The sequence below is a fragment of the Meles meles genome, chromosome 19, assembly GCF_922984935.1.
Source record: "Meles meles chromosome 19, mMelMel3.1 paternal haplotype, whole genome shotgun sequence".
Lineage (NCBI taxonomy): Eukaryota > Metazoa > Chordata > Mammalia > Carnivora > Mustelidae > Meles > Meles meles.
This window is the reverse complement of record NC_060084.1, coordinates 1,226,886-1,237,500: the sequence shown is the minus strand read 5'-3', so window position 1 is coordinate 1,237,500 and position 10,615 is coordinate 1,226,886. Positions and strand designations below refer to the sequence as shown.

General features: G+C 68.4%; 1 protein-coding gene across 1 annotated transcript in view; it reads left to right on the top strand.

Annotated features, from left to right (window-relative positions):
- Positions 1 to 10,615, top strand: part of ZNF469 (zinc finger protein 469) — a 36,652-nt gene that overhangs the window by 13,457 nt on the left and 12,580 nt on the right. Inside the window, exon 2 of the mRNA XM_045988925.1 lies at positions 8,642 to 8,708. The gene's annotated coding sequence lies outside the window, so the exon portion shown is untranslated. The remainder of the gene's footprint in view (positions 1 to 8,641; positions 8,709 to 10,615) is intronic.

The following is a 10,615-nucleotide window of genomic DNA, read 5'->3' as shown; positions in this document are numbered from 1 at the left end:
TTTAATGGAAGCGAGAGTGAATCCGAGGCCTTCCCTGTGGCCGGATCCCTTTCAGCCGCATTCTGTGAGGAACGGAAGGTGAGGGAGGCCCGTCGTAGCTGAGCTGGAAGCGACGGTCCCCGGAGCACGGACGTCATCTGTGCCGGGTCTCACGGGAAGACCCAGGGGCCTTAGAGAACTCTGGAGACCTCCGGCGCAGGACGGTTGCTGTGAGAGCACGCGTGAACGTGCTCACGGGGCAGTCGTCCCTTCTGAACGGCCGGGTGGGGGACCGAGGGGCGCGGCGGGACGGAGGCTCCACCCACGGCGCCCAGCGGAGTCCGAGCGGCCACGTGCGGGGAAAGGTGGTAAAGGAAGCCGCAGGGTGGGCTGGGCCTCTCAGGACAGCCAGTGCTGGCCAGGGACAGGACCGGTGCCCAGTGGGGTTGCCTGTGAGCCCCCATATGAGGCTGTGTTGGTCACAGGGGGAGAGAACTCAGCTCAAAAGAGGTTAAGAAAAGGAAACCATTTGGCTCACAAAATGGGGTGACTCGGGTCTGTGTCATGGGTAGCGGGTCCAGACGCACCCGTAGTGGCCTCGGAGCCCGGTCTCGTGGCTGGGGGGGTCAGCCCACTGGAACCACGGGGATGGGCAGGGGAGGAGAGGTGCCCCCCAAGGCATACCCGAGTGACCATTGCCAGAAACAGGGAGGGGGGCTGGGCAGGCAAGGGACGGACACCACACGGAGGCCACCAGCAGGGGTGGCCCTGGGCTGGAGATGGGGCCGAGCAGGGAGACTCAAGCCCTGAACCTTGGGGTACAGCCCCCCAAGCAGGAGGGGGATGCGAGCTCGCAGCTCCCGGGTCAGATCCATCCTGCATGTGTGTCTGGCGTGGCCTTGGGCTGTTTTTAAAATCACAGAAGTCCACAGCGATACCCACGCTTCCGCTGGAAACCTGCGGGAGGCATCCCTGCCGCGGCCCCACGGCCCCAGGACACGGCGGGGGGTGGGGACACGAACAGGCCGCAGCGCCCCCCGTGGCCGCCCAGCTCCTGCCTCCCGTGCTCTCACCCGGCCCCTCGAGGCCTGCGGGGACAGCGGCTGGGCGAGAGCACGGGTCCCGGCACGGCCAGCAGGACTAAGACTCGGCGAACCGTAGGGGCGGGACCAGGGCTGTGGGGTCCTGCGGGCCCCCCAGGAAACAGGCGAGGTCAGGAGCCTCGGGCCGTCGAGGCCAGCCCCTCCCTGCCTCCCCCGTGGGGCTGCAGCGTCCTTCCCGGTCAGCGCCGGCCCGCCCCAGGGCCCAGGCCAGACGTGGCTCCCAGCCCTGCCGCGCAGCAAGGCAAGTCGGCCTCTGCGGCGCCCACTCCCCAGCACACGCCGGAGCTCTTGGCAGCTGGTGGGCGCGAACGTGGCTCCGTTGCTTTGGGGGACTTTGAAGGACACTAATTAAAAGCAGCAGATGTGAACGGCTGGACAGTGGCAGGGCCGCAATGGCCCCGGGCCGGGAAGCTGCCGCTGCGCGTCCGGAGGATCCGGGGGTCTGGGGTACGGGGGCAGGGGTGTACGTTCGGGGCTCAGGGTGGCTGCCGTGGTGGGGGGGGCGGTCCCTCGCCGTGACCCCTAGAGCAGCCGTCCCCCAGCCTGGGTTTGCCCCTCCCAGAGGGGCCCTGCGGAGCGCCCTGCTGCTCGGCCGCCTGGAGGTCTGCAGGAGACCCGCTCTCGGATCCTTATCATGGTTAGCGCCCCTTCCTTGCGTCGGAAAACCAGAAGGCCAGGTGTGTGCCCTCCCTGTGCGCGGCCTCGGGGAGTCCTGGGGATGCCCTTCCTGGGCGGAGCTTTGGAGCCCTGCAGTCTTCCTCTGACATGAAAACCGGCGTACACCTTCTGTCTGGGGGAAGAGGACCAACGTGGTCCCGACAGCGTGGGAGGGGGTGGCGTGAACTAGCGAGCCCCTCTAGACGCCTGGAGCCTGTGCACCCGGCAGCCGGGCTCTCCCACCCCTGTGACCCCAGCAGGCCTGCCGTCAAGCCAGGGAGCCCGGGGGCCAGCGGCCGGCGGTGATGGGCCCGCAGGAGTGGCGTGGAGACTGCGGGGCTGGCTGGCACAGAGCTGCCGTGGGCCTCCTGTCCACACCAGTCCGTGCACAGCTGCACCGGGAGAGCTCAGGGCGCTTGTCCATGACGGAGCGGGGTGACGCCGCCGTGGTGGGGACGCCTCTGCACCGCGGGACACACGTTGCTGGTTCCGCACATTCCGCGTCCGAGTCGATCACGGTCTCACGGAGGCTCCACCAGGCCCGCAGGGGGGTCCCTGACACCAACTGGCTCATTGAAACCCCCCACAGCCTGTGTGGCAGGTGCTGTTGGGGTCCCCACTGTCCGCAGGGGACACAGGTGTCATGACCCACGCAGCTGGATTCCACACCAGCACCTAAAACTCTATGTAGGTTTTCAGGGTGTTTCCAGGTGCCCCAGCCCCACTGGTGACCCCAGACGGGAAGAAACCAGAGGAGGTGGTGTCCCGAGCTGTCAGGGCCCCCGAGGGCCTCCGAGCGGCCGAGCCCAGTGTCCTGCACGTAGAGACGTCAGCAGCGGGGCAGACCACAGGCACACACACCCCAGTGTGCACACGCACACAGCCGCACGGGCACACGCGGCCACGCACGCACAGGCACGGGGGCTCCCTGCACCCCGACGCCCGCCTCCTCGGAGCCGGCTGGGCCAGGAACCTGGTAACAGGCACCCCTGCTGGACGTCAAGGGGCCCCCACAGCCTCTCTGAGACCCCAGCTGGGAACCAGCGCAGTGCACGCACCTCCCTCCCGGCCAGCACCCCCAGCGTGGGCGGGGGCGGGCGAGGTCTCATGGGGAAGTGGGGCCCGAGAGACACACTTGTCCTGTCACTTTGTTTGTAAGTGTCTGAATTCCTGCCTTGTAGGAGGTCTGTCCACGCGCCCGGAGGGCAATGACTGATGGTTCGTTAACAAACGCCGGTGGCACGGTAGCAGCGGCCACTCACGGGGGCAGACCCCACGAGCAGGGACCAGCGTCACACCCACTGACCGGTGAGTGGGGCTGAGAGGCTAAGTCCGTGGCCCGAGGTCACCCAGAAAGGAAACGGTGGTGCCTCCCTCGGACCACAGCATCTGCGTCCTCCGTCCCACTTTCCCGATGGGGCCTGACTGGCCCACGGCCCCCAGCTCGTGGAGGGGCCCGGACCCCTCTCCTGAGGCGTCAGCGAGCCCGTGGCTGGGCCAGACTCATGGGGACTTGGGGAGCCGCAGGGCTGGCCCGGGCGTGGCCATGACCCTGCACGTGCGATGGGCACCAGCAAGGTGGCTCCCGGGCCCTCCTTGAAGAAACATGGGGTCTCAGCCCTGTCCAGCCAGGGTCCAGGGTCCCGGGTCCCAGGGACCCCGAAGCAAGTGCCAGGACTGACATGCTCTGTCCTCAGGGACACGTCCCGAGGAATAGGCCAGGGGGCCGCCAGCCTGTGCCAGGACCAGCTGGGTACAGTGTGGACATTCGCGGGACAGGACGCACCTCCCAAACCGAGCATTGGCCTCACCCCTAGACGTCCCTGCCCTCGGGTGCCAGGGCAGAGATGGAGGCCCCCGGGCAGCACCCCTCCCTGCTGCCTCCTCCGGGGTCCAGAGTCTGAAGACCGTGCGCCCCCTCCACGGCCCGGGAGAGCCCACAGGACGTGCATGTGTGTTGTTTGCATAAATCCGTGTGCGTCCACTTGCTGGGGACTGTTTACACGTTCGGGCATGTGTGCACGGGTCCCTGTACGTGCACGCTTCTGGGCACACATGGGCGCGCGTGTGCTGAGGGGGCGTCTGGCCCATCTCACAGACGGACAGACTGAGGGCTGCAGAGCTTCCCCAAGGCACCCACAGAGGTCAGCAGGAGGCTGGGCAGACCCAGGTCCTCTGAAGCCTGTGCCGGACCCCAAGGGTGGGGCTGAGCCCACGTGGCCGCAGGACAGGCTGGCCCCCAGCCCTCATGCTGCCTGCGGTGGAGTTCGGGGCAGTGCATCAGCCAGCCGGGGAGGGCTAGAGAATGACCGCAGGCCGCGGCTATGCTAGCTCCGTGGTCAGGGAGGACTTCCTGGAGGAGGAGGCATTGCAGCTAGACCAGGGGAGGAGGGAAAGGAGGCATATCCTGGGAAGGGAATGGCCAGGGCAGGTGCGGAAGGCAGGAGCCTGTCCGGTGTGCGGGGACGTGGTGCATGGCAGCGGGCAAGCAGGTGCCAGGGACGGTGGAGGGGTGAGGGCAGAGAGTGGCGGGGCAGAAGACCAGGCAGTGCCGTGCGCAGACCTCGCAGGCACGTGGCGCGGGAACCCGGAGTCGGGCGTGAAGTCACGGGATTCCCCACGGCGGTCCTCCCCTGGTGCCCAGCACATCGCCCTCCAAAGGACTTGACTCCTCTCCTACTTTCGATTCCCCAGTCTCCCTCTGTGGCCCTTCTCTGGCCAGCCTGTATGGGATGGTGTGGTCACTGCCGTCTTGCGGGTGAGGGCGCCAAGGTCCCTAGAGAACTGGCCGGGCTCCTGTCACCCAGGACTGCTGGTGCCCGGGGTTCCAGGGGGCACTATCAGCGCAGGCATCGGGGACAGCCCCTGGCCAGAGTGGTGACGGGGCCAGGACTCCCACCGTTGATTCCTGGCGGCTCTCCACATGCCAGGTGGTTAGCTGGGCCAGCAAGTGCGTTCCAGACCACACGGGCCGTTGGACGTGCCAGACCAGCCCGCTCAGGCTCGGCGACAGTTCCCTGGGCCGGGCTGGACGCGAACAGTCCAGTGCGTATCCATCTCCTCCTGTGGTCCCCCTGCTGCCACAGCCAGCCGCAGTCCGCGCAAGCCTGTCACATGTCGGCCGGACCCTGCCCATCCCTGCCGGGGATCCCAGGGCTCCCAGCTCCCTGGGGATCGAATCTGCAGCCCCGCCCAGGGGAGGGCGTGTGGGGCCTGGGATGGGCCGCCGCAGCCTCAGGCGGTGCAGGGATCCCCCTCGGTCACCAGGTGCGGTCACCAGGCTCCGTCTGGCCTGTGGGCACAGGCTGGCCGCTGACCCCTGAAGTCTGGGAAGCAGGGAGCTGCTGCGGGAGCGAGTTTGCGCTTCCCGAGTCGGTCCTCACGGAACAGAAGGGCAGGGCGAGGGGCCTGTCTGGGCCGCCGGGTGGGCGACGCCCCGTCCGGAGGCAGGAGTCCCCGCTGCCCCGCCAGCCCCCTCCCTGTCATTCTCGAAGACACCGTCTTCTCCCACGTGCTCCACTTATCTCCCTCCTGTTCAAGGATCTCAAATGTGCGCCCGATAAGGCAGACAAACACGCTTCCCGGCGGTGCGACGCCTGCCTCCGCTCTCCCCGGAGTAATTAAGATGAGCGCAGCGATAATTGACAGGGCCAGGGCGCTCGTCGGCGTTGCCGCGGCCCAGGCCTAGATACGGTGGCACCGGCCCGGGATTATGTGCGCGCTCGGGTAACAGCTAGTTTTTAAGCAAAGCGGCAGCGTTTGAAGGGAAAGGGCAGGAGAGTGTTGGTAGAAGGAATGTCGCTAGGAGTTGCACTACAGCGCCCAGAGCACGCGGCTGGTGGCTGGGAGCCCCGGCGGCTTGGGCCACGGCACTCAGCTCCCCGAGGATCCAGGGCCCATGCGGGGATGCGGCCGGCCAGGGCCGGGATGGCTGCAGCAGGAACAGAGAGCGAGCGAGGGGGGGCACCGCATGCCACAGCCTTGGCGTGGGGGGGTGGGGACATGGCTCTGCCCGGCCATGCTCTAGCAGAGACCCTGGAGCCGCTGGCCCTGCCCTGCAGAGCTGGCATCAGCCACCCCCCCCCCCCCGCACGCTCCCCTGCCCCCGGGGGACGGCCAGGAGGGTGCACGCCAGGGAGGCCAGCAGCAGGGCCGGAGGTGGGGGCAGGCTGCCAGAGGCAGGGCAGGGAACCAGGGGTCAGGGCACCCCCCAGCCAGGAGGCCCTGTCCCGGCCACAGTGCTGAGAGGCCCTTCCCCACCTGTCGGGCCCTGCACGCCCTCACCGGCCCTGGCTCCGACCCTAAGACCCCGCGTGTTCCGTCCCGGCCCCTGCTCCCGTGCCCGTGCCTCCTTCTGCCTCCCTCGGCCACCCCAGCTGGGAGAGAGACCCCTCACGTGCCTCAGCGCCCGTTCACGAGGGGGCCTGGCAGGGCGGCGTGGGGAGAGCAGCCCGCCGCGGGGCCAGGTTCTGTGGCGGGTTCTCTGGGGCCGGGGCGCCGTGGGGAGGGCTGGAGCGGACAGCAGGGCTCACAGACTTGAACCCAGGTGGGCGGCCTCGTGTGGCTCGTCCCAGCCCGCCTGACCCCCCGACCCCCGGCTGGTCCGGACCCCGGCAGGTGCCACGGGTAGGGGGCTGGGCCAGGGGGCTGAGGAGTTCCTGAGCGGGGAGGGTCTCACGCTCGGGCACAGCCCCACAGCCGGGAGACAGGCCAGGGCGCCAGGCTCTGACTGCACAGGCCAGCCCAGGATGTGGGAGCACGGTCTGCCGTGACCGCGGGGGACACCCTCAGTGACCGCCTGACTGGTGTGGCCCTGGTGGATACACACGCAACCAGGAGGGCTTCTCAGAAGAGGCAGACAGAGGACCCAGGAAGCGCCCCTCCACAGGGGCCCACTGCAAGCTGGTTTTCGCTGACTCATGGCGTCAGGAACCCCCAAGGTCAGGACACTGACGGTCCCAGAGAGGCCCGGGTTGGCCCAGCTGACCCCGTCGCACATGCTCCCCGTGCACGTGTGTGGGAAATGGGAAGGCGGGAAAGAAGCGGGTGAGGCGTCCTCGGTGGAGCGGGGGTCTCCGGAGCAGCCGGGGGGTGAAGGGACAGGAGAGCGGACAGAGAGGCCACGGCGACACAGGGCGGATTGGGGGCAGGGGAGGAGCCGGAACAGAGGCCGGACGCCATGCAGGGGGTCAGGGGGTTGCAGGGAGGCCCCTGGACCAGGAGGGCCAGGTCCAAGCCTACAGCAGGACCGCCGGGAGCCACCGCCCCACACCCCAGCCAGAGCCAGCGACACGTTCACGGTCTCGGGTTACCCGGGACGAGGGGGCCAGGTAGTGTTTCTGTGGGAGAAGAAGGTGCCGCACTCAACGGGGGTTCCCTGGGGCGGCCTGGATCGGAGGGATTGCATCTCCTGACTTCAAAGGAGCCCCAGCCCACTGAAACCCACACCCAGGCACACCGAGGGGCCTTGCCAAGAGCCTGGGCGGGGTAGGAACCCGAGACCCTGGGCACACCTGTTGCCCCGAGCCTGCTGTAGCGTCCAGGCCCCGGACACGGTCCGTCCGGCCCCTGTAGGAGCCGGGGGCAGAGAGGGTGACGGTGTGGCTAGCTCTGCCCACAGACTTGGCACCCTCGGGAGGGGAAGGGGTCCCTGGGGCGGGGCCCACGGGGCGGAGCCGCTGTGTCCGGCAGGGGAGCACGGTCGCAGGCTGGCGTCTCGTCCCTTTGCCTCGTCGCGTGCTGTGCGACCGATGGGTCACAGCTCCTTCTGTCGTGCTGACCTCCCGGCAGACCCCGTGAGGCAGACCCGAGAATGGCCTCGCACAAACGTCAAGACAACTGCCCGGTCGGACGGGCGAGGGTAGGGACGGCTCCACACGGGGTCAGCGGGCCCCACCTGCCAGCCGCGGGGGAGGGGGAGAGTCCTGCTCTGGCCCGGACTCGGACCGAAGCCGGGGACCTCAGGAGCCATCCCAGACGCGTCGGCTAGGAGAAGCAGTGTCTGCTGCGGGGGGCAAGCCGTCGGTGTCTCGCACGGTTTCCAGGTCCAGGAGCGGCTCCGCGGGGCGGGCGGGGCTCCCCGAGGTTGTGCTGGATGGTCGGCATGGGCCGCTGGCTGGTCTGCAGGCCCAGCCGGAGCCGGAGGAGCCGCTTCCCAGTGGGTGCTCACGCGGCTGTGGTGGGGCCCCGGGGCCTCGCACGTGGCCTGCCCAGGGGGCTGCGGAGCCTCCTGCAACAGGGTGGCCAGCGGCCCCCAGGCAGGTGGTGGACAGCGGGCAGGGCGGGATGCTAACGCCTCCTGGAGCTGATGTCTACAGCTGGCCCCCTCCCTCCCCAGCCCCAGCGCACTAGCCTCGCCGGTCTCCGCGCGCGGCCCACCTTGAAGGGAAGGGGATCGGGCTCCCGCGCTGGGAGGGGGAGAAATGAAGGGATTTCCGGCGACTTCCGGAGCCGTCATCCCCGCGCTTTGGCAGCCTCGCTGCACATGGGTTGGTATTTGCACGGGTAGACCCTGGAAGGAAACACAGGAATCCGCCTCCGGTGCTCGCCCAGCTGGGCTGGGGCAGAGGGCCCACGGGGCCGGGCTTGGCATGAGGCTTCTCCCTGCAGACCTCGGAGCGTTGTCCTGGGTTTGGGAACCGCATGAATGTGTCCTCTGTGCACACGCCCTAGCAGAAGGACGTGTAAAAGAACCATCAGACTTGGGGGGCAGCAGGCGGCCGACCCCCAGCCCGGCAGGGGCCCCGGGACAAGCCTCTGGAGCTCACCCATCCCTGCGACCCCCGCGGCAGCCCCCCGGCTCTGCGGGGCTCTGGGTAGGGGCTGGCTCCTCCGGTGGGGGGGGCACGCCCCCTCAGCCACACACCATGTGGGTCCTGACATGCTTTCCATTCTCTCGGCAGCCGAGAAACCCTCATTCCTCAGGAAACCGACCTGCACGGCGACCTGGCTGATGGGCTGACTCCCCAGGTACGTAGCCAAGGACACCGGAACAGGGTCAGGCTGCCTCTCGGGCCGGAGATGTCCTTGTCCCCAGACCGAATCCCTCCCCACCGCACCTGGCCGGCCCCCTCCACCGCCAGCCATGGGAGCTTCCAGCTGCCTCCCCGAGAGACCCTCCCCCGGACTTCGCTGTGCTCTCAGGGCCCCTCCCTCTGGGGCTCCGGGGAGGCAGGGGGGCTCATCACCCGAGATGCTTCCATCCCCCAGCCTGTCCCTCTGCCAGCAGGCTTGGCTGCGTAGCTCGATGTGGCCACGTGAGCAGCAGGGTCTCGGGCCGAGCACAGACTCCATCCCACTGCCGTTGCGGGGGCTGAGGTCACACGTGGCGGCCAGGCTGCTGGGCATCAGGGCAAGCTCCCCAGAGGAGGTGGCAGTGGGTTGCTCTTGGGGATGGGCAGGCTTGGGGCCTGGGACAGAGAGGACCCTCGGGACACAGGCAGGTACAGAGTGGCTTGAGGACATGTAGAAAGGTCCTGTGTCCTGGGAAGGCACAGAGGGAACACTGAGGCTTGGGGAAGAGCCAGGCCGCCCTGGGGAGCACTGCCCCCCCACCGGTGTACCAGGCACCAAGCCAGCTTATGTGACCGTTGAACCTTAGGTCCACCCCGTGGGGGAGTCGCCATGAACCATCCCTACAAGGTCAAGGTTGTGAGAGCTGACCTTTCCCCAGCCGTGAGAGCCTCTGTGTGTCAGACCCCAGACCCGGGCAGGGCTGAGTCGCCAGCTCCCTGTCCCCGGGGCCTGGGCTCCACAGAAACACAATTAGTCAGCAAACCACGCGACCAGCACAGTCTTTGAGGGGCCCGTTCTGCCCCGGTGTCTTCTGCACCAGCCGGGGGCTCCACCGAGACCCCCATGTCCCAGGGGCGGGGACGCTGAGGGCCTTGCCCCCCATCACGAGGTGGGTCAGAGGCCGAGCTGGAAATGTCCAGGAGGGCCCTGCCCCCTCCCCAGACCACGTTGCCCGGGAGCACAAGGGGCTCTGCAGGGGTCCTGGCCCTGAGCTCCTGGGGACCCTGTGCGTCACCGCCAGGCCACATGGGGATCCCAGGGACCCAGTGCCCGCCACCAACCGTGAGGCCCCTATCTCCGCTCCTCGCCCATCAGCCAGGGCTGGGCTTAACAGTTCCAGCCTCCCGAGCCAGTGCGAGAACAGGAGGAACTGACGGGAAGTGCCCAGGGCCCCGGCCCGCAGCGGAGTTCGGAAGGAGCTCAATACTGCGGTTACCATCGGGCATTCATTTGACAAACATCCCCCATGAGACTTTGCTCGAAGGTCTCCTGGTCCCAAGAAAGAACGGAGAGTGGAGGACGGGCCCCAGGCAGCAGGCGAGGTGGGGGGGGTAAGGCTGCCACTTAGGAGGGTGATGGGATGTGGGGGGACCCCTGGGAGTGGGCGGGGCACCCTCCCAGGAGAGCGAGGGGTTCTTGTGCCCCAGTCAGGCACGACGCCCCTCCTCAGCAGGGCGGCCCCTGGGCAGGTGTCCGCGCGCAGGGAAGGAGTGCCCCCAGAGCTTGGCACTGCCTAGAAATCGGGCCCCCTGGGCAGGGCCGGCGGCGCCAGGGACAGACTCACCTCTTCCCTTCCCACAGCTCCGGGCATGCGAAGGTGGCCCCGTCCTCCTCCCCGGGCGGTCTCCCATCGCCCCTGGGTTCATCTCGGGCCATGCCGATGACGCCCAGGTGCCCGTCGTCCCCCCTGTGGGGGGCCAGTCTGGGAGCTTGCATGGCACAGAGGGCCCTTCCTCTCATGGCCCAGCTAGCACCTGGCCGGGCCGGTGTGAGGGCGGCCAGGGCTCTTCTTGGGTCCTCTCCCTGCCTCTCCCTCCCCTGAGCACAGGGGCCCCCCTGCGGCCCCGACTCACCCTGTGCTT